Here is a 22,960-nt window from a genome sequence, read left to right as displayed (position 1 = left end):
GTTCCCCTTGGATGGGGACATCCAAGGAAGGCTATACTTGTCATAGATTGAGTGCAATGGTAGTTCATCAGATTAATTCCTGGGGTTGTGGGATTGTTTTATGAGGAGAGTTTTGCAAACTGGATGTTACAACCCCCACAGAGGTCACGGGGTGTGGACTATTCAGTTCCCCTGACCTCTGCAGAATTCAAACTTTCCTGGTAACGGGCGGGGCTTCCTCTTTAACAAGGAGAGCTCACAGAGTATAAAAACCCCAGCTTGAGTGTAGGTCAGGAGTGGGAGACCTTTCAGGGAGTGGATTAGTTATTGTACGTATCAATAAATCTTAATATTTGCATCCTACCCTCCGTTTCATGTGATCACTCCGTGGATTGTACACAGGGCCTGTGGTCTCTTGAGTTTGAAGAATGAGGGGTGACCTTATTTAAACTTACAAAAATCTTACAGGGTGTGACAGAGTGGATGTAGATAAGGGGCTGGATTCTCCGCACCCCAAAGCCGAAATCGCGGCTGGCGCTGGGACGAAGAATCCACCCCGGTCCGGCAATTCCTCGGGCACCGAAAAGCGGCGTCACTGGGGAGTACGCCGCGCCGCCGGGGGCCATTGCCAGAGGCCCGCTCCGACATCCTCCACCCCGACCAGCCAAATTCCCGATGGCGTGGAACTAACCTGGTATTGCCGGTCGGGGTACTCGTATGGCGACTGCGGACTCAATCCGCAGCCACCCTGATTGGGGGCGGGGTGATCGGAGACCGGGAGCGGAGTGGGGGCTTGTCGGCAGCCGAAGAGTGCTTGTTTGGGCCTTGATGGTCGGGAGAACGGCCAATCGGGGGGGGGGCTCTTTTTTGGGTCCAGCCCCGGAAGTGCGGGGGCCCGTATCTGCAGCAAAGGCGGCGAGATTTACTCCAGGTCCCTGCAAGCCCCCTGCAGGGCTGTGAATTTGTGTCACTTGAAGTGTTGGCTATTGTAGACTTGAGAGATGAACAGACACTTCCAACACTGATGAAGGTTCAACTTAATTTTATTAACTATATCTAACTAACTAACACACGATGACTGTGGGTCTAAATGATGCTAACTTAAACTAGAGACCTAAGCCTTGTCCGAACCAGTTGATTCTCTCAGCACGTGTTGTGAATCTGTGCTGGGCTGGATGAGTTCCTATTACACTCAGAGGCAGCACCCAGAATGAGCCGGAACGGTGGGGCGCAATTCTCCGCTCTCACACCGGTTCGGAGAATAGCGGGCTGCGCATATTTTCACGGCGACGCCGGTCCGACGCCCTCCCGCTATTCTCCGAACCCCGCACAAACTACTCGTCGGCATTCCCGGCAAAGGCCTCAAAAGACCCCCCAACACGACCAGAAGCCCGACTTATTGGCCCCCCGCTATTTTCCGGCCCGTATGGGCCGAAGTCCCGACGTCCTCACGCCATGTTTTCACGCCGGCCAACACACCTGCTTTTGAAGTTCATCAACCAGTCGTGCTGGCTGACGAGAGCTTCGAGTAGGTGAGCGCACCGCTCAGCACACCGCTCAGCACACTGCTGGAGTCTGGCCACAACGGGGAAGGCATCCCCAAGAACGGGAGGGGGTCCAGAGCGGGGGGAAGTGGTGGAGACTGAGGGGGGAGCGGGGCAGACGGAGGGGGGAGTGGGGGAGACGGAGGGGGGGAGTGGGGGAGACGGGGGGGGGGGGGGAGTGGGAGTGGGGGGGGTAGGGAGAGAGTGAACGAGTGATTCGTCCAACCCCGGTTACAAAATGTCTGCCACCATGCCATGGCGTGCCGGTCACGAGGACACGGCCGCTGGTTGCCCTGTGGCTTATGGCCACAGGCCACTGATGCACCGGTGAGGAGGACATAGTTAACTGATCGTTGGATGCAGAAAGTGACCAGGGGTTAGGCTGCCCCCGTGTCAGCAGCCCGACCAGGCCACCGGGACACACAGGTATCCTGTGGCAGGCGGCTGCCGAGGTGTCGACTAACCTCCGTCTAACATGTCCCGTTTCTCTGCCCCCACCACCCTTCTGTAGGTTAGCACGATGTATGTGAACAGAACGCCTGTGTTCTGCGCAGTGGTTGGGGCTGCTGCACTGCATTTGGAGATGGAGCAGCATCCACACCCACAACCCGCAGTGGATGCAGGGCCAGCTGCAGCAGCAGAGGGAAGGGCCGAGGAGTTGCCAGTCGTCGAGCAGCATGGGGGGGGGAGGAGGAGGAGGGGGAGGAGGAGAGAGTGAGGGTGCAGCCACGGCACCAGAGGCGACGACCAAGGCCGAGGGTGTACCGTGTTCGGATCTCTTTCCTAACAACGACGGACATCACCTGCAGGAGGAAACTCTGGCTGAGTAGGCAGACGGTGATACATATCTGTCACCTCGTGGCGCACCTCGCCCCACGTGTAATGGGGGGAGGACACGCGATCCCGGTTGCCATCAAGATGATGGTCGCTCTTAACTTCTATGCGACCGGCTCCTTCCAGTCTCTGAGCGGGGACCTCTCCGGGATCTTCCAGTCATCGGTCTACAGGTGCATGTGACCGACGCCCTCTATGCCATCGCGGACCGCTACATCACCTTTCCCGAGGACCGAGCAACTCGAGACTCACGAGCACGTGGATTTGCCAGCGTGGGCGGGACACCGATGGTGCAGGTGGCAATCGATTGTGTTCACGTCCCCATGCGCCCACCTGCAGGGGGCAGGGAGGTGATCACAAACAGGAGGGGGGACATACTCCATGAATATCCAGGTGGTATGCGACCCCCACATGACGTTCATGAACGTCTGTGCAAGGTTCCCAGGGAGTGTGCATGACTCCTACATACTGGCGCAGTCGTTCATCCCTGCGATGTTTGAGGGACGTCCCCCCCGGCTGAGGGGCTGGTTGCTAGGCGACGGGTTATCCGCTGAGGTCTTGGCTGATGACGCCTATACGGAGGCCTCAGACCAATGCGGAAACCCGATACAACGAGGCCCATGCAGCAACCAGGGGTGTGGTGGAGCGCTGCCTTGGCCTCCTGAAGATGAGATTCAGGTGCCTGGACTGCTCCGGAGGGGCCCTGCAGTACCAGCCCAACAGGGTCGCTCGCATTGTTGTGGTCTGCTGTGCGCTGCACAACATCGCGTGTAGAGGGGAGATGACCTGCTGCAGGAGGCGGAGGGAGAAGCCAGTGGCAGTGGTGCCAGCACAGAGGAGGAGGAGGAGGAGAGGGAGGAGGAGGAGGAGGAGGAGGAGGCTGGCGGAGTGGCGGGCGCAGCACGCAGACACGACCCAGGTGCTGGTGATGTCCAGGAGGCGGCACGACGGACCCGGCGAGGACGACGGGCACGCAACGCCTTGGTGGCAGCACGGTTAACGCGTCGCATGCGACGTCCCCGCTGAACACCAAACCACCACCTGCATCGGTAGTCGTGCAGAGGGTCAACACACAACTGTCACCACCACAACCCCCCCACCCCCTCTCAGTGTACACTGCTCCACTTCGACATCACCCTTACCACTGGGTCCAAACGGTATGGCACAACATTGATGGCTGTGTCAGCGGGTGTGATCAGTGCCATGTGGAATGATGACAGCCCGCTCTGCGATGAGCTGTGAGCTCAGAATCGTTAGAGAGAGTCTGACCCATGGCAATAGCTGAACCATCCACCTTGGTGGCCGCTGAGTTCATCACGGACACTCTATCACGTGCCCGCGTGGGCTAGCTGTGGGAGGGGGTGGGGGAGGGGCAGGGACTGCACACCCGGCACCGAAGTTTCACCGCTCGTCAACCCCAGCGACACTCGGTCACCATCACGATTCATGTGGCTGTGGAACAATCACACGGTATTACAAGTAAGGTGGAACAGTGCGTTTAATGTTAACAATAATTTACAGGTGCCCTAGCCCCTACAACTAAACTGTGCCCTTCACCCGTGCCAACTTACTCAGTGTCTCACTTTGTTGCCTCACGGTAGCATGGTGGTTAGCATCAATGCTTCACAGCTCCAGGGTCCCAGGTTCGATTCCCGGCTGGGTCACTGTCTGTGTGGAGTCTGCACGTCCTCCCCGTGTGTGCGTGGGTTTCCTCCGGGTGCTCCGGTTTCCTCCCACAGTCCAAAGATGTGCAGGTTAGGTGGATTGGCCATGCTAAATTGCCCGTAGTGTAAGGTTAAATGGGGGGATTGTTGGGTTACGGGTATACGGGTTACGTGGGTTTAAGTAGGGTGATCATTGCTCGGCACAACATTGAGGGCCGAAGGGCCTGTTCTGTGCTGTACTGTTCTATGTTCTATGTTCTATGTTGCCTTACGGGCCCTACCACTACGTCTAAGTGATTCCCCAGATGATACAGCAGGAGTGGAGGAGGACTGCTGCGAATCGCCCCCTTCGACTCGTTTCTCCTTCGGCAAGCGCTTCCTGGGGCGACCCGGCCTTGATGGGCCAGGCTGCTCTGCGGGCGTCTCGGGTGACGTTGTGCCACCCTGCTCTGCCTGCTGCCCACCCGATGCACCAGGGATGGGACGGGGGGAGGCCGAGAATTCCGGGACGTCCCGTGATGGAGTTAATGGGATGGGCCCCGAAACCTCCTCCTCCCTCGGGGAGCCCAGTGGCCCCCGGGCCTCACTTTGGGACAGAGGTGCGAGCGGGGAGGTGCCCCGTCGCGCCACCGACACCTGGTGCTGCCAGTCCTGGAGGCCTGCAATGGTATCCACCAGGATCTGAAGGTTTGCAGAGACGGAGTCCAGGGAGTTAGACATTCCCGCCAGGGACTGTGCGATCTCAACCTGTGAGTGCACGACGCCATCCAGCACATGTGTCAGGCGGTTGATGCTCTCCGCGACTGACTGCTGGGACTGTGCCATCGACTGCTGTGACTGTGCCATGGCGTGCTGCGACTGGGCCATGACCTGCTGAGACTTGGCCAAGGCCCGCAGCGCACCGGCAATGTCGTGTTGGCTCTGGCGCATTGCTGCCTGTGAGAGGGCAACCCTGTCCAGGGCCGAGGATGACACGTGCACATTAAGCCCAACGCCTTGCATAACCTGACCCATTGCCTCCACCGCGGATGCCACCCGTGCGGTGTCGGCCTGGGTCGCTGCCATGAGCGGCACCACTCACTGCTCGTGGATGCAGTTTGACTCCTCTAACAGCGTCTGCAGAGTCTGGAAGACAGCCCTCATCCCGTCATTGTGTCCCTGGGTTTCTTGATGCATCGGCTGTGCGGGTGGGTTGAGAAACTCCAGGAACTCGGAAAACGTCTGGGAGCCAGCTGGATGCTGGGCCTGGCCTGCCCTCCGCCAGTCCGGGCCTTCAGCTGCTCCGACCTCCACCTGCTGTACCTGCTCAGCTGTGATGTGCGACCCAGACTGTGACCCAGGAGCCTCATCACTAAGCAGGCCAACCAGGGTGAGTGTCTCTGGGATGGTGGATGGTGTGGGAGATAGCTGTGCCGCAAGCTCGAGGTCATCTTGGGTGGACGCCTCCTCTATGTCATCGGCCCGCTGAGAGGTCGCAGGGCGTTCGCGGGCCATTTCTCTCTCTTGCTCTCTCGCCGCCCTCTGGGCGTCCTGCCCCACAGATTCGGTTGGGGAGGATGGGACTCCCCGCTGATCGGGCACCCTCTGTCGTGCAGCCCTGGGTGCGGTGGGGGCAGATGCCTGTGTCCGCCTGGAGGCAGACGGCCCTGGTCGTTCGGCATCACGTCCTAGGGAAGAGAATGAAACGGGTTATTTAGAGACGCTCGGCCGGGCGCTGGACGGTCCCAGTGGGCAGGGTGTGAAGGGACAGAGGATGGGGGAGGTGTTCCAGTGGGCAGGGTGTGAAGGGACAGAGGATGGGGGAGGTGTTCCAGTGGGCAGAGTGTGAAAGGACAGAGGATGGGGGAGATGTTCCAGTGGGCAGGGTGTGAAGGGACAGAGGATGGGGGAGGTGTTCCAGTGGGCAGAGTGTGAAGGGACAGAGGATGGGGGAGGGGGGGTGTTTGTCATGCAGGGTTGTCTCACTTGTTGCAGCTCCGCCAACCTCGCATAGCGCGACATCCCGGGTGGCAGATCCCCCAACAAGGTCCAGTGCCCTCTGCTCAAACATGGTGAGGGGGTGCAGGATGGGCGAACCCCCTCCAGTCTTGTTCCGCTCACGAGTGTTGTCAGCGGTCTTGTCCTGTTGGGGGAGGGGGCATAGGTAGATCATTACAATACGGCAGGTATCAGCAGGCCGTTCAGATATTGGCACAGTTTGTGGGTCAAGTTGTAACAAGACCATTGCATCTCTCCAGGGGGGCCAGAGCGCTGGGTCTGTGACTACTTTGTGAACCACCCTCCACTCACTCTTCCCCAATCCCCCTCCACCCCCCGTGCCAGGGGGGGAGGTGGGTGATTAAGTAAAGGGGGGGGGGAGGGATGGTTGTGATCCGGGGGCACCCTCTTGGCACTTACCCTGGCAGCCCTGGTGAGGTCGTGCATCTTCTTCCGACATTGGTCTGCCCCACAGCACTGACGGCAGCAGCCACCTCACGCCAGGCCTGGCGCACCGCGCTGGCAGGGTGGCGATGTCCTCTCCGCGGGCAGATGATGCCCCTCCTCTGCTCGATTGATTCGAGCAGCATCTCAACGTCAGCCTCAACGAATCGCGGGGCTGCTCTCCTGAGATCCGACATCCTGGCCTACAGTTTCTGTGCTCGCCCGCGCCTTTTTACGGCGTCGGGCGCCGTCACGTGGGCGTGTTCGTGTTGTCGTCGCGTTCCAGCGTCATCGCACACGTGATTGACGCGGCCCCATTCCTAGCCCATTTCCCGGACGTGAATATGTTGGGAACTGGGCCGTGTCGGACCGTTGCAAAACCCGGCCGTTTTCACGGCCGACTTCGCGATTTTCCGCGGGTGCGGAGAATCGCGCCCGAGGTGCCCTCTGCCTTTATAGTGTGTGCATTCTAACTGGTGATTGGCTGCGGTGTTTGTGCACGTTGATTGGTCCCTGCGTGCGTCTATCAGCGCGTGTCCAGACCAAGATGACTCACTGGCTGGTGAAGCTGTAATCGCAGGTTAAGGGATACGCCATTTAAGACTGAGATGAGGAGGAATTTCTTCACTCAGAGGGTGGCTATCTTTGGAATTTTCTAACCCAGGGGACTCTGGAAAAGATCATTGAGCATGGTTAAAAACAGAAATCTATAGATTTTTGCTGACTATTGACATCAAGAGAAAGCGTGAGAAAGTGGTATTGCGATAGATGATAGACAGTGATCTAATTGAATGATGGAGCAGGCTCGTTGGGCTGAATGGCCTAATCCTGCACCTGTGTTTCTAGCTAGCCTTACTGCAGGGAAATAATACAAAAAAAAATTAAGAAAAAATTATTAGGCCCAAATTAGGGCTGTTCTTTCTGTTAACCATGTAAAATCTATCATACAAAGACTCTCTCCCATCCATTTAATCATCTGAAAAGTTCTCCAGGGCTGTCAAGAAAATCTCCAGGACATTCTCCTTTCTTCACACCTTTGCAATTCAACCTAGATTTTCACCTCCCTTTCCAGCAGGCCCATAAGACCGTAGGATGGAGTTGCCATTCGGCCCATCGAATATGCTCCACCATTCAATGAGATAGATGATTAATCTCATATGATAATCCTCAACTCCACTTTCCCGCCTTTTCTCCATAACCTTTGATTCCCTTACTGATTAAAATTCTGTCAATCTCAGCCTTGAGACAGGAACCTTTGAACATATGATCAGGGCCGTCTTAATCTGATATATATTAAACTATACCAGGATCACCAGAATGAGACCAGGGTTTGAAGGGTAAATTGCAGCATAAACTTGGCTTTCATTCCCCTGAGGTTAGAAGGCTGCCCGGTCCCTAATCAAGGTCTTCAAAATAATAAAACAATTCAACAATGTAGATCTAGGGAAATTCGTATCCTGTGGAAGAGACATTTGGAACAAAGGGGTCACAATCATGAACTTACAGCTGGGTCATTCGGCAGTGAAATTGGGAGGTACTTTTTTCACACAGAGATTAACGGAAACCTGCAATTTTCCCCTTTGTGTAAAAGGCTGCGGATGCTGGAGGTCAGTTGAATTTTCCAGCCTGAGATTAATAGATTTTTGTTGGTAAGGATATCAAAGGGTATGGAGCAAAGACGGGTAAATAAAGTTGAGGCACAGATCTAATCGAATTCTGCTCCTGTCCTTGTCCCTGTGACCACCTACCCTCTTCCAAAATAGCTTATTTGGCTCCTTTTGCTGGGGTTTCTTTTTAGTTCTCGGATGACTTGTGCAATCTGTTAGTGCAGATGGAATCTCATGGCTGTCAAAGGTGACCGGAACACAAAGAGCAACACACTCTTCCAAGAGTTTGTGTGGGTGAATTGAAATATAATTGAATTATGTCCAAATGCTCAAGAGGCCCTTGATGTCTTTTTCTGCACTGGGGCTTTCAACATTGAAGAAGCAGTAAGAATGAGATTTCAGTAATCAAAAAGAATGAGGGTGATTACAGAATGGAACATTGTTGACTTTTAAGAATGACGCACATCTTCGAACCGGAATAAGTGAATCTTACTCCAAATGAATGAGGCTTGATTGATCCTTTCATGACGTTCAGCTTCATCCAACTGTGAAAGACAAGTTAATAGAAACATGTTCACATAGTGCCCTGTTAATATAGGGCACTCCCTGATGTCCCGGTGCTCACAGGGTGACATGTGTGTCATCGCTACACCCCCTGGAATTGGGACATCTTGGCAATGATGGACCAATGCCCTGGTCCCCCATTGGCATGGGGATCGAAGTTTGCTGCCCATGTGAGCGGAGGTGCAAATGGGTCATAATGATCAGGAACGTGAGGTGAGTAAGACCTATTTGAATCCGGGCACCATATTCTCCATGCCCTCGCTGTTCTTCGCTCCTCTGGGCTGGGAATCACATGGGCGAGAATTGGTGCAGGTCTTGACAAGCGTGTACCTGATGCGGTGGATCTCACAGTGGGCCAAGGGAGTAACTCTTTAAGGGAGTTACCCCTAAAGTCCATCTGAAGGCCACCCTCCTCCCAACAAAGCAAGATTAAAGAGAGTTGAGTGCTTTCTGTTAGTTTCACTGCTGACTAGTTGTAAGTCACTCAAGCCTGAAGGGAGATTAATGGAAAACACAACTCTTTTTGTTGAGGTCCAGGATCTGTAAATCAAAGCTAGATGTTTATTAACATTTTGGTTAGTTTTAACCATAAGGCCATACGATATCGGAGCAGAATAATGCCAGTCGGCCCATCGAGTATGCTCCATCATTCGATCATGGCCGATATGTTTCTCATCCCCATTCTCCTGCTTTCTCCCTATAACCCCTGATCCCCTTATTAAGCAAGAGCCTATTTATTTCTGTCTTAAAAGTATTCAGTGACTTGGCTTCCACAGTCTCATAATATTTTAACCTATAATCTTTATTATTGCCACAAGTAGGCTTCCGTCAACACTGCAATGAAGTTACTGTGAAAAGCCCCTAGTCGCCACACTCCGGCGCTTGTTCGGCCACACAGAGGAAGAATTCAGAATGTCCAATTCACGTGACAAGCACGTGTTTCGGGACTTGTGGGAGGAAACTGGAGCACCCGGAGGAAACCCACGCAGACACGGGGTGAATGTGCATATTTCACACAAACAGTGACCCAAACGGGAATCAAACCTGAGAAGCTGGTTCTGCGAAGCAACAGTGCTAACCACTGTCCTACCGTGCTGCCCCAGTCTTCTGCGGCAGTGAGTTCCAAAAATTTATCACCTTCTGGCTGGATAAATTCTTCCTCATCTCAGTTTTAAAGGATCGTCCCTTCAGTCTGAGCCTGTGTCCTCAGGTACTAGTCTCTACTACTAGTGGAAACATCCTATCCATGTCAATACTATCTCGGCATCTCCGTATTCGCTAAGTTTCAATGAGAACCCCCCCTTATTCTTCTAAACTCCATTGAGTGCAGACCCAGAATTCTCAACCGCTCCTATGACAAGCTGTTCATTCCAGTGATCATTCTTGTGAACCTCCTCTAGGACCCCCTCAAAGGCCAGCACATCCTTCCTTAGATACGGGGCCCAAAACCTACCAGAGCCTTATACAGCCTCAACAGTACATCCCTGCTCTTGTATTCTAGCCCTCTGGAAATGAATGTTAACATTGCATTTGCCTTCCTAACTGCCGACTGAACCTTCACGTTAACTTCAAGCGAATCTTCAACAAGGACTCCTAAATCCCTTTGTGCTTCAGATTTCCGAAACCTTTCTCAATTTAGAAAATATTCAATGCCTCTATTCTTCCTATCAAAGTGCATAACCTCAGACTTTTCCACATTGTATTCCATCTGCCACTTCTTTATCCACTCTCCAGGCCTGTGCAAAGTCCTTTTGCAGCCTCCCTGCTTCCTCAATACTACCTGTCCTGCCACATATCTTTGTATGACCTGCAAACATGGAAACAATGCCTTCAGTTCCTTCTTCCAGATCGTTAATATATATAGTGAATAATTGTGATCCCAACACAGACCCCTGCAAAACACCCTCGTCACCAGCTGCTATCCTGAAAAAGATCCCTTTATCCCCACTCCCTGCCTTCTGTCAGTCAGCCAATCCTCTATCCATGCCAGTACCCTGCCTCCAACACCATGGGCTCTATGTTATTCAGCAACCTCCTATACAGCACCTCGTCAAAGGCCTCTGGAAATCCAAATACATCATGTCCACTAGCTCTCCTTTGTCTAACATCCTCATTACCGCCTCAAAGAATTCTAACAGATTTGTCAGGCCCTTGACGAATCTGTGTGGACTCAGCTTATTTTACCATGCACTTCCAAGTACTCCACAATCTCATCCTTAATAATGGACTCTAAAATCTTACCAACTACCAAATCAGGCTAACTGCCTTCTTTATATTAGCTATTTTCCAGCCCTCTGGAGCCCTCTCTAACTCCAGTGATTCCTGAAAGATCACCACCAATACCTCCACAATCTCCGCAACTACCTCCTTCAGAACCCGAGGGTGCAATCCATCCAGTCCGAGTGATTTATCCGCCTTCAGTCCTTTCAGCTTCCCAGCACCATCTCCTCGGTGATGGCATCACACACACCTCTGCCCCTCGACTTTCTTGAAATTCTGGCATCCGACTGGTGTCTTCCACCTTGAAGACTGATGCAAAGTACCTATTGAGTTCCTCTGCCATTTCTTTATTCCCCATTACTACTCTCCAGCCTCTTTTACCAGTGGTCCAATGTCCATTCTTGCTTCTCTTACCTTATATATAGCGAAAAACTCTTGCAATCTTCTTTTATATTACTCGCTAGCTTACATTTATATTCCACTTTTACCCCTTATATTTTTTTTAGTTGTCCTCTGCTTGCTTTTATAGGCTTCCCAATCCTCTGGTTTCCCACTAATCCTCACCGCATTGCAGGATTTTTCTTTTGCTTTTATGCTGTCCTTGGCTTCGCTTGTCAGCCATGGTTGCCTTGTCCACCCCTCAGCATGTTTTCTCCTCCTTGGGATAAATTTCTGTTGTAGCTCCCGAATAACCCCAAAAACCCCTGCCATTGCTGTTCCACTGTCTTCCCTGCTAGGCTCTCCTTCCAATCAACCCTGGCCAGCTCCACACTCATGTTTGCAGTTACTCTTATTTAATTGTAATACCGTTACATCTGATTCCATCTTCTCCCTCTCAAATTGAAGGGTAAATTCTATCACATGGTGGTCACTGTCCCCTAAGGATCCTTCACCTTAAGTTCCCTAATCAAGTTTCACAGTCAACTACTTCAAAGTCATTCAAGCTGGGCAGCACAGTAGCATAGTAGTTAGCACAATTGCTTCACAGCTCCAGGGTCCCAGGTTCGATTCCCGGCTGGGTCACTGTCTGTGCGGAGTCTGCACGTCCTCCCCATGTGTGCGTAGGTTTCCTCCGGATGCTCCGGTTTCCTCCCACAGTCCAAAGATGTGCGGGTTAGGTGGATTGGCTATGCTAAATTGCCCTTAGTGTCCTAAAAATAAGGTTAATGGGGGGGGTTGTTGGGTTACTGGTATAGGGTGGATACGTGGGTTTGAGTAGGGTGATCATTGCTCGGCACAACCTCGAGGGCCGAAGGGCCTGTTCTGTGCTGTACTGTTCTATGTTCTATGTAAATACAATGAAAAGGTCTATGATCTATAAGCTTGAAGGGAGATGACTGGAACCATACAGACAGCTGGATGTGTATGGAGGTTGTCAATCACAGTCTACTGATGTTAATATCAATGAGAAATGAATGAATAAATAGCTTGCCAGCCAAAGGTCTGAAGAGGATTAAACCCAGCTGAATGTTTTTCTCTCTCCAGGAATTGACAGGTGCTGCTTCCTGTGCCTGAGCCAACAGGTCTATTACACAGGTGAGTTTTAAAGCAGTGATTCTTTTTCACTGCCTCTGTCCGGACTGCTCTCTAGCTTCCAGATGGGGGGCTCTCTTACGGGGGCTTCCTGACAGTGGTCTCACTTCTGCAGGGGGTCTCTTTAATTAGGGGGTCTGTGTTGTGGGTCTCTTTAGTTAGAGAGTCTCTGGGCGGTCTCTTTAATTAGGGGGGGTCTCTGGGTTGTCTCTTTAATTTGGGAGTCTCTGGTGCGCATTGCTGGGTTAGGAGTTGGATCATTCTAGTACTGGGGGCGAGGGGGGGGGGATGAGGGTTGATCCATAAAACCCCCAGAAGGGGCTGAATTGTGCTGTGGGGAGAGGCTGAATTACACTATTGGGAGAAGGGGGCCCATGCACTGGACCACGCTCTCGGGCCACCCCCTCAAAATAATGGTCCAATAGTGGGAATCCCTGGGGAATCCCTCGCAATCCTCACCATGCAAAAATTGCATAGCTAAAGACAGGGAATCGCTTCCTGATTTGTGCTCCCAGTGTGAACACAAATCAGGTGCAATTCAGCTCCGCGGGAGAACCCTGGGTGGGATGCTCCGTTGCCCAATGCTGAAATCGTAATTGGCTATCGGGCGGAGAATCTCTTCCGATGCCCAAACGGGGGCAGCGCTGGTTTGACACCGGTTTTCTAGCCTCCGCCCCCTCCGAAATAGCATCATCGTGTCGTGTGGCACATACCGTTGGAATGGCATTGGCGCTTCATCGGAAGGCCCACCCCCAATGGGTTGATTTCCGACCGCGCAGTTGACACGAGGTCTGAGCGGTCGGGAGCCCGGTGTGTCAGCCACGGACTGTGTCCAGCGCTGCCACAGCCAGTCCGGAGCCACTGCTGGCTGGGGGTGCTTCCACCAGGGCTGTGGGGACTGGTGAAGGATGGCCAGGGAGTGGCCAGGTGTTGTCCTGTGGGGCAGTATTAGGCAGATCAGGTCCGAACACGGCCGTGTCATGCTGGACGGTGCAACCACTGCAGGATCGCGGCCACGGACCCGACCATTCTCCGGCCATTTTTGGTGCGGGAGCCGGGCGTTTTACCCGGCACTCTGCTAGCCCCTCACCAATCCCAGAATCGGTGAGGTTTGGTGCCGATTTTGGCATTGTAAAACACCACAGTTCCCATGCCGCATCGGCACTTAGCCACCGAATCAGAGAGTCCAGCCCATAGTCTCCCAAACGGAGAATTCTGTCCATTTCTTTGTCCTGAGTAATTTGATGTAGTTAATGGGAGGAGCCAGGTATTGAAGCAGTCAGATGTTGAGTTTCAGTTTTGGTTTTCAATTCAGTTAAAGATTTAACTGTGGACAGACCAACAGCTTTTCTCAAAGCAGTTTAGTTAAAACAAAATTGCCCGTGAACATAAAGGCAGTTTCTCAAAAGGGCTCCTGAAGGAGCTTTCTTTTTCTAAATGGCTTATTCAAGATATCTCTTTACAGCAAGTATTCCTGGATTGGGCTGACAGTTTTTAAAAGTGGATTTTGACCTGAGATGGGTTTTTATTGAGTGGAGATAAAATACAGCAGTTAGGAGTTGGTGTTTCATGTTATTGTTAAGCACTGTTTAACTTGTAATTGTAAGTTATTTTCTTTATTTGGTTAAAGTTAGTAATGCGTCTTTGTAACCAAGTTTGTTTTAGTATACCATATCCCTACTTGTGCGTGGAATCACTCCTGTGTGGTGGTATCCTTTCCTCACAGTCTTACTAATTAAATAAAATGTTGAGGTTTCTGACTGCTATCGTAGCAACTCCTGGGTCCTAGATTGTAATACCAAGCCATAGGATTTATTAGGATAGTTGACCAAAAGTTTGGTCAAAGAGGTAGGTTTTAAGGATGAGCCAGATATAGAGAGGTTATGGGAGGAATTTGTTCCACAGATGGAAAAACGATTAAGATGAGATGACTGTATTCGCAACATTGGGTGCTGCTTCGTTTGTCAGAGCCAGCAGGTGTATTGCACAGGTGAGTGTTAATGCAGTGATCTTTTTCACTGCCTCTGTCTGGACTGCTCTCTAGCTTCAGGGGTGTCTCTTATGGGGGCTTCCAGACAGGTGTCTCACTCTTTAATTAGGAGGTCTAAGGTGAGGGTCTGTTTATTTAGAGAGTCTCTGGTAGGGGTCTTTTTAATTAGGGGGTTTATGGGATGTCTCTTTAATTAAGGGTCTCTGATGGGGTCTCTTTATTTTGGGGGACTCTGGTGAGGGGGTGTCACTCTATTTTGCACAGTACAGGAAAGATGTGATTGCACTAAGAAGGGTGCAGAGGTGATTCACCAGTATGTTGGCTGTGCTGGAGAATTTCAACTATGAAGAGAGGCTGGTTAGGCTAGGGTTGTTTTCCTTAGAGCAGAGAGGCAGAGGGGGAACATGATTGAGTTGTCCAAAATTATGAGGGACATAGATAGGAAGAAATTGTTGATAGGGTAGATAGGAAGAAACTGTTCCCCTTAGTAGAGGGGTCAATAATTAAATGGTGGCATAAATTTAAGGTAAGGAGAAGGCAATTTAATGGGGATTTGAGGAACAATGTTTTTACCCAGAGGATGGTGGGAATCTGGAACTCTCTGCCTGAAAGAATGATAGAGGCAGAAACCATCACAACATTTAAAAATGGGAAGGAGCAGTGCTCCGAAAGCTTGTGTTTGAAACAAACCTGTTGGACTTTAATCTGGTGTTGTAAGACTTCTTACTGTGCTCTCCCCAGTCCAACGCCGGCATCTCCACATCACATTTAATAAACATTTAGATGAGCATTTGAAACCATATAGCATACAGGGCTATGAACCAAGTGCTGGAAAATGGGATTAGAATAGATAGGTATGTTATGGTCGGCGGAGATATGATGGGCCAAATGGCCTCTTTCTGTGCTGTATATACCCTCACATGTCCTCTATGCTCCATGATATTATATTTCTCTTATGTCTAAGCAGTAAGCAAAGTTAGTTCAATGTTAAAGAACTGTAAACATTAAAATCACATCAGATCATAACAAAAAAGCATTGTTTTCTACCAGTTTGAATGCATAGTAGCAGTCTTTCCACTGGGAAAAATACTCTGATGCATCTCAACACTTACACAATGCTAGTCAATATAATGATCAACTTAGTTGTGCAGAACAGCCCTATGATCACTGTAAAAACAAATCTAACTTTGAAGGCAGCATCCAATAATGACATTTGAAGTTGACAAGACATTTGACACTAAACTATCAGAATGTTCCTGATTCCTCAGAAGGCTTTCCCCAAGGTTCCCAAATTCTCTCACTTTGTGGGTTTTCCAAAGGCTTTCAAAAGCTGCCTCAACTGATGGAAATACTGTGGGACATGAAATACAATTTCCCCTCATCCTGTCACAGGCTGCATGTGCAGGGTTGCCACCTAACCCAAACATTTTCCCAACTATAGGAAGTCTGTGCGGGGCTCTTTTTGAAGGGAAAAGTCAAACTAACAGCCTCAGTTTTGCCGATTCCAGCACCCATTCCCAACCCTTTTAAAACAGCAAAATCTGACCCATAGGCTCATATTAACATCTCCTTGAATGGATCGCACCTCCAACAATACAGCATTCCCTCAGGAAGTGTCAACCTAGATTTTCTACTCAAGTCTCTGGAGAGGCTCTTGAATCCACAAGCTTTTCACGCAGTGGCAGAGTGCTACCAACTGAGGCATGGCTGATACTTGAAATGTTACATCAATAGCACATTAGCAGCACAACATGTTTCAAATGCTTCAGGCAATTTGGCTGCTGTTCAATATTTTCCCAGCTAGCTTCCAATCTTACCATGAATAACAACCTCATTGCTGTTTGAAAGCTAATATTCCTGTTGCATGTAAGTTATCAGCAAGGTAGATATTTGCCAACACCTTTCAGCATACAATAAAATAGATTACAGGCCGTAATATCCTTGGGGTTTTGTAGAATCTTTCTGCAATATTTATGCCCTGACAAGCCCAGGAAATGAAACCTCAAAAGTGTAAATGTCGATTTCGAAGCTTCCCATCAAATGAGCTGAGCTCCTCTTGTGAAAAAAAAACTTGACACTATCAGCAAATTTCAAAGTGAAAGACATGTATTATTTTAAAAAGTTAAATCGGACCACTGATGTCTCTGGAACAATAATAAAATAAAACCCTGCTGGTATTACTTGAATGAGTAATTTAATTTTTCATTTTATTGCAATCTCATTGATCACCATACAGCAAACTGTTTCTGCAGAGGAATAATAAGCACTTTCCATATTAGTAACTCCAGCTGTCTGACCTTCCCCAGTTCTGCATCAGATTTTCTTATATAAATATTTTATTCAGGTGTTTTTTCGACATTGTTACAGCAGCAATATAAACAATGTACATGAGAATAGAAACACAGTGCAACTACCAACCTAACCCACCTCCCTCTCTGCTGACGATTAATTTTCCACAAAGAAGTCGATGAATGGTTGCCACCTCCGGTTGAACCCTAACAGTGACCCTCTCAAGACGAACTTGATTTTCTCCAAATAGAGAAAGCTAGCCATGTCCGATAGCCAGGTCTCTGATTTCAGGGGCTTGGAGTCCCTCCAAGCTAATAGTATCCATCTCCGGGCTACCAGGGAAGCAAAGGCCAGAACATCTGCCTCTTTCTCCGCCTGGATTCCCGGATCTTCTGACACCCCGAAAATCGCCACCTCTGGACTCATTGCCACCCTCGTATTTAATACCTTGGACATGACATCTGCAAACCCCTGCCAAAATCCCCTAAGCTTTGGACATGCCCAGAACATGTGGACATGGTTCACTGGTCCTCCCGCATATTTTGCACACCTGTCTTCCACCCCAAAGAATCTGCTCATCCGGGCCACTGTCATGTGAGCCCAGTGAACAACCTCGAATTGAATCAGGCTGAGCCTGGCACAGGTTGCGGTCGTGCTGACCCTATTCAACGCGTCCGCCCAAAGGCCTCCTCTATCTCTACCCCCAGCTGCTCCTCCCACTTTATCAGATTATTTTTTACCAGACTAACAGGTCTCCCTTTTGTCCTGCAGTTTTCCTGAGCACAACACAATTGCGCAATCAGTTGATTTCAGTACAGTGTCAGAAGAACATAATAAGAACATAAGAACTAGGAGCAGGAGCAGGACATCTGCCCATTTGAGCCTGCCATGTGCCTGTCCATTCAGCGAGATCATAGCTAATCTTTTGTGGACTCAGCTCCACTTTCCCGCCCAAACACCACAACCCATTATTCTTCAAAAAAAACTATCTCCATTTATCTTGAAAACATTTAATGAAGGAGCCTCAATTCCTTCACTGGGCAGGACATTCCATAGATTTACAATCCTTTGGGTGAAGAAGTTCCTCCTAAACTAAGTCCTAAATCTACTTCCCCTTATTTTGAGGCTATGCCCCCTAGTTCTGTTTTCACCCGCCAGTGGAAACAACCTGCCCGCATCTATCCTATCTATTCCCTTTAATCATTTTATATGTTTCTATAAGATCCCTCCGCATCCTCCTAAATTCCAGCGAGTACAGTCCCAGTCTGCTCAACCTCTCCTCATAATCCAACCCCCTCAACTCTGGGATTAACCTAGTGAATCTCCTCTGCACACCCTCCAGTGCCAGTAAGTCCTTTCTCAGGTAACGAGACCAAAACTGAACACAATACTCCAGGTGTGGCCTCACTAACACCTTATACAATTGCAGCATAACCTCTCTAGTCATAAACTCCATCCCTCTAGCAATGAAGGCCAAAACTCCATTCACCTTTGTAGTAATCCACGGGAGGCAGGAGTTCCGTCACCACACCAATATTTATTTACAATAACGATATTACAGGAGCAGCTACAAACAGTGCTGCTCGCAGTCCAGTCAACTTAAGACTGGCTCACAAAGCCTACACAGGTGATTATATGGGCCCCCTCAATGAGCTATCATTGAGGGAGCTCGAAGTCCAATTGGCCAACCAATAAAGCCAATTGGAGTTCATTACAACCTTCTTAATCACCTGTTGCTGCTGTAAACCAACTTTTTGCGACTCATGCACGAGGATCCCCAGATCCCTCTGCACAGCAGCATGTTTTAATATTTTACCATTTAAATCATAATCACTATTGCTGTTATTCCTAACAAAATGGATAACCTCATATTTGTCAATATTCTATTCCATCTGCCAGACCTTAGCCCGTTCACTTAAACTTCCAAATCCCTCTGCAGACTTTTTGCTTAACAACTCATCTTAGTGTCGTCTGCAAACTTGGACACAAGCCACTTCTGATGCTTCCTGCTGATTTAAGGTGAGTGATAGAAGGATTTGAGGGAGCATAAGGAAAGACATTTTCACCCAGTGGCTGCTGGGTGTCTGGAATCTTGGTGGTTGAGGCAGAAATGCTAAACCTGGATCTGTACCTGAAGTGCTGTAGCCTGCAAGGCTACATACCAACCAGGTCCTGGAGAGTGGGATTAAAATCAGTGGCTAGTTTCTTCTCTTCTCTCTAGTTTGGCTGGCACAGACACAATGGGCTGAATGGCCTCTATCTGTGCCATAACCTTTCTGTGGTTCTAAGTGACTGTAAAGTGAACATGAGGATATAAAAGCATAAGCGATAGGAGCAAGAGCACACCCTAAGGCCCTTGACTTTGCCATTCAATAATATCATAATGTCAATATGTCAATAATATCATGGATAACCATCTACTGCAACTCAGTTTTCCCATCCTATATTTTCCTAAGTATTAAATGAAGAATTACATGTATTTAAACATTCCTAAAGAAAGCTTTTGGATCTAGATCCAAGTCAACTATTTATATTGGTTAATTTATAAGCTCATGGCAGATTTGCCTCATGGCCTGGGACGGTAGTCAATGGTTTTGCCCAATGCATGAAGCCAAGTAAAAAAAATATATTAATCTAAACTTCAAATTTATATTCAATTCAGAAAGGGGCACTGAGTGACTCAGTGGGTTAAAAGTGTAACTAACTTGTTTACAGCCCAATCAGTCTACTCTCCATCATCAGCCAAGTGATGGAAGGAGTCATCAACAGTGCTGTCAGGCCGCATTTACTCGGCAATAACCTGCTCATGGAGCTCAGTTTGAGTTCCGCCAGAGCCACTCAGCACCTGACCTCATTACAGCCTTGGTTCAAACATGGACAATAGAACTGAATGCCAGAGGTGAGGTGAGAGTGACTGCCCTTGACTGCGTTTGACTGAGTATGGCATCAAAGAGTCCTAGCTAACCTGGAGTCAATGGGAATCAAGAGGGAAACTCTTCGCTGGGGTTGGAGTCATGCCTGGCACAAAAGAAGATGGTTGTGGTGGTTAGAGGTCAATCACCTCAGCTCCAGCACATACTGAATGAGTTCCTCAGGGTAGTGTCTAAGGCTCAACCACCTTCAGCTGCTTCATCAATGACCTTCCTTCCATCATAAGGTCAGAAGTGAGGATGTTTGCGGATGACTGCACAATGTTCAGCATCATCCATGACGCCTCAGATAATGAAAGTCCTTGTCCAAATGCAGCAAGACCTGGACAATATCCAGGCTTGGGCTGACAAGTGGCAAGTTACATTCGCGCCACACAAGTGTCAGGCAATGACCATCTCCTACAAGAGAGGATCTAACCATCACCCCTTGACATTCAATGGCATTACCATCACTGAATCCCCCATAATCAGCATCATGGGGTCACCATTGATCAGAAACTGAACTGGACTAGCCACATTAATATCGTGGTTATCAGAGCAGGTCAAAGGCTAGGAATCCTACGGCGAGTAACTCACCTCCTGACCCCCCCCAAAAGCCTGTCCACCATCTGCAAGGCACAAGTCAAGAGTGTTATTAAATACTCTCCACTTGCCTGTATGAGTGCAGCTCCAACAAAACTCAAGAAGCTCAATATCACCAGGACAAAGCAGCCCACTTGATTGCCCCTCCTTCCACAAACATTCAAACCCTCCACCACCGATGAGCAGTGGCAGCCGTGTGTACCATCTTTCCAGATGCACTGGAGTAACTCACCAAGGTTCCTTAGACCCACCTTCCAAATCCATGACCACTACCATCTAGAAGGACAAGAGCAGCAGATAACTGGAAGCCCCACCAAGAGGTTTCCCTCCAAGTCACTCACCAAGCTGACTTGGAAATATATCACCTTTCCTTCGATGTTGCTGGGACAAAATCCTGGAACTCCCTCTCTAACAGCACAGTGGGTGTACCTACACCTGAAGGACAGCAGTGTTTCAAGAAGGCAACTCACCACCACCTTCTGAAGGACAACCATGGATGGGCAATAAATGCTGGACTAGACAGGGTAGATGCATGGAGGTGTGTCCAGAACCAGGGGTCACAGTCTGAGGATTCAGGGTAAATCATTTCTCACAGAGTTGAGGAGAAATTTCTTCACCCAAAGAGTGGTGAGCCTGTGGAATCCATTACCACAGGAAGTAGTTGATGCTAAAGCATTGAATATATTCAAGAGACGGCTGGATGTAGCACTTGGGGCAAATGGGATTAAAGGTTATGGGGAGAAAACAGGATTTGGCTATTGAGTTGGATGATCAGCCATGATCGTGATGAATGGCGAAGCAGGCTCGAAGTGCCAAAAGGCCTACTCCTGCTCCTATCTTCTATGTATCTATATATATATATATATATATATTGGGACAAATGAAACAAATTGACATTTTCAATCTGTGCAGCTGATGAACCTACATTCACATTTCGTCCTGATTACTCCGGCTTCAACCTTTGCCTTGTCTCCTGGGGAAGGAATAATTCTTAAAATTCATTCCCAGGATGTGAGCAGCCCACTGGCAATGTTGGCATCTATTGCCCATCCCTAGCTTCTCCTGGGAAATTGGTGTTAGGATGTCTTCACCTTAACTCACTGTGGTCTGTGTGGTGAATGAGCTCCCACAATGATATCAGGTAGAGAACTTGAGTACTCTGATCCAGCCATGATTAAGGGACAGTAGTACATTTCCAAGTCAGGGAATTGTGTGATTGTGTGACCTGCAGGGGAACTTGGAAATGACGGTCTTCCTGTACACCTGTGTTTTCAGGTTGTGGAGGTTGCAGGTTTGAGAGAATCTGCCAAAGGGAGCATGGTGAATTGTGGCAATCCATCCTGTAAATAATATATAATTTCACAGGATTAAATCATTGCTCTTTGTGTGTCAATTGTGGCTCAGTGAGCCTCCCTTGCCTCTAAAGTAAGGGTTCAAGTCCCAGTCAAAAGTTTCTGACACTCTGTTATAACCTACCTGCTTCCCACTGGCTGGGGACTAATGGCAATCCCACAATCCTTAGAGAGTATGAGCTTCGCCAATGAGAGGGGTGGGGGGGCAGAGAAATCATTAGCAGGGCCCTGCATAAATAAAGCCAGTCAGTATGGAACCAGCTAGTGAGGAGTGAGCAGCAAGGGAGTTACTGCTGCTGTTGTGTATATATATGTTATTATAAATAAAGTTTCCTTTCTGTTCTACAAACTTGTGCTGGATTCTTCATGGCCCTCACAAAACACTCCTAGAGCAATGTTGAAGCTGGGAAGAGAAAACTCTGATCTATTCAGTAATTGAGCCAGTACTATTCCTAATTGGATAATGACGCACCTTGGGTTTATTCCCGAAACGTTTTTGGATTTTAAACTCCTTTTTGGCTGACTTTGTTCCAGGTCGCCACGGTGCTTTGAGCTGGAGGCCTTTCCTGATATTTAGTCAAACCTTTCACGTATATTGCCAACAGTGTGTCTTGAGCCTTAGTTAGTATTTCAGTGATATTTGCCTTCACTTATTACTAAGAAAATATAAATCTGAATCATAATCAAAGGTCAGGCAATTAATTTCCACTTGTTGAACCGTCTAATTTACATGGGGGTGGCTGAAGTTCTCCTGCAGTCAGTCAATTAATGTGCAGAAAATATGCTAAATTGCACATTGGTGCATATGCATTTGAATGTAGATAATTATTTATTACTCAAATAACTTTGATAGGCAGCTCCGAATGATTCTCACCCATTTGTTTCCAATAATTCCAATTATGAGATTCGTTGGGGAAATTTTAAACGAATGTGGCAGGGGGATGGGAACTGTGTTGTTCCTCGTGTCTTAATAAAGCTCGTAGTCTCAAAGGTGGAGAAGATGCTTTATTGTGAATTTGTTCTCTCTTCAGAGCTTAACTTACGGCTACCTCAAATGCTGCCTGCCTGTGTGTCTGTGTCCTGCTACGAGTTCTGCCTTCCGTGAAGTGTGTCGTCACTTCCTGTCCCTGTGTATATATAGCTCTCCCGTGCTCCCTCTAGTGCTTGCTCAGTTGTATTGCATCTACTCAGATCTACAATCACCACAACCCCCCTTTTTCCTTTACATATTTTCTGAACCTCAGTAAAGAAAATTGTACAAAACAGTTACTTATGATATGTATCTATACAAGTGATGGTGCTATTGCATATTTTACAAAGCCAATTTATATTTATGAGTCCACTCTTAATAAAAACATTTATGAGTCCAAACTTGATGAATTTGTTCACTGAGTTTTTTCTTTTGTTGTTGTTGATGTGGTGAATGTTGTCGGTGTTCTTGTTATTTTAAG

This window comes from Scyliorhinus canicula, chromosome 1, assembly GCF_902713615.1.
Source record: "Scyliorhinus canicula chromosome 1, sScyCan1.1, whole genome shotgun sequence".
Lineage (NCBI taxonomy): Eukaryota > Metazoa > Chordata > Chondrichthyes > Carcharhiniformes > Scyliorhinidae > Scyliorhinus > Scyliorhinus canicula.
Note: the sequence above shows the minus strand (reverse complement) of the source record.